Raw genomic sequence first — 1,343 nt, 5'->3', positions numbered from 1 at the left:
CTAAGTGAGGACATTGTTCAATTCGATTCAACATAGTAATTACCGCACATGTACTAATATGTGAATCAGGAACTAGGGAAATGAGGAAGGCATATTTCTTGCACCTGGTTCTCATGAAAGTTTGGCTTTAGAAAGGGAAGGGAAGGAAACGAAGTCGGGACCCACCGCGGGCCGACGCACTGTGCTGGCACCGTCTGTCATTTTTCAGGGCCTTGCTAAGTCCTCACAGCGACCTCTGAAGAATGGGCCACCATTCACTGAGATCTAGCAAGGTGAGAGTCAGGGACCAGCTTCCAACGCAGGCTACGACACGGATGAACCTCGAGGACATGGCGCCAAGTGAAATAAGCCAGTCACAGAGGGACAAATTTTATGTGATGCCACTTAGATGAGGGACCTGGAGCCGTCACGTTTACAGAGGCAGGAAGTGGGGCGCGCAGCTGTTCCCCGGGCAGGGAGGAGGGCGGGGGAGGTATCATTTAGCAGGTGCGGGGTGTCGGTTCGGGAAGAAGAAAAGCTTCTGGGGACGGATGGTGGGGATGGTGGCCCAAGGATGCGGAGGTGCCTACTGCCACTGGACGGCGCGCTTATAAATGGTTCAAGTCGCAAAGTTTATGCTCCGCGTGTTTTACCACAATTACAAAACGTTAAATTGTCCAAGGACTCACAGCTAGGAGCTAATGAGGACCTGAGCTCAGAGATGGCAAACGTCAAATTCCAGGTCTTAGTCTTTTAAAAAAAAAAAAAACAAAAAAATGCCTACAGCACCTGGTCTTCCTAGGTGGTCTCCCATCCAAGTACTAACCAAGCCCAACCCTGCTTAGCTTCCGAGATCAGACGAGATCGGGCATGTTGAGGGTGGCATGGCCGTAGACACAGGCCTTAGTCTGACGGTGCTGGACAGACCCTGACGTTTATTGTTTTCGTGACCTGCTGTCTGTTTTTATCTATCAGTTAATAGCAAAGCCTTTCAAAGCAAAGGGCCGAGGGAGCAGAGTCTTCGAGACACTGTTTTCAGTTCTTTTGGATATATACCCACTAGTGGGACTGCTGGATCATACCATCATTGTATTTTAAATTTATTAGTTTTCCACAGTGGCTGCACCATTTTACATTCCCACCGACAATGCACGAGGGTTCCTATTTCTCTACATCTTCACCCAAACTTATTTTGCTTTTTTGATAGTAGCCACCCTAATGGGTGTGAGGTGATATCTCATGTAGTATTCATTTGCATCTTTTCTAATGGTTAGTGACGTTGAACATCTTTTTATACGTGTCTTGGCCATCTGTAGGTCATCTTTGGAGAAATCTCTATTCAAGTTCTTTGTCCAAGTTTTAAA

The 1,343-nt window shown here is 47.3% G+C and overlaps 1 non-coding gene across 1 annotated transcript; it reads right to left on the bottom strand.

The window, feature by feature from the left end:
* Positions 1-756: 756 nt before the first annotated feature.
* LOC111739336 lies at positions 757-875 on the bottom strand. The gene has a single exon (XR_002780214.1). It is a non-coding gene; the product is annotated as a 5S ribosomal RNA (ribosomal RNA).
* Positions 876-1,343: the final 468 nt, after the last annotated feature.

This window comes from Pteropus vampyrus, unplaced genomic scaffold, assembly GCF_000151845.1.
Source record: "Pteropus vampyrus isolate Shadow unplaced genomic scaffold, Pvam_2.0 Scaffold49, whole genome shotgun sequence".
Lineage (NCBI taxonomy): Eukaryota > Metazoa > Chordata > Mammalia > Chiroptera > Pteropodidae > Pteropus > Pteropus vampyrus.
Note: the sequence above shows the minus strand (reverse complement) of the source record. Positions and strands in the feature narration are given on the sequence as shown.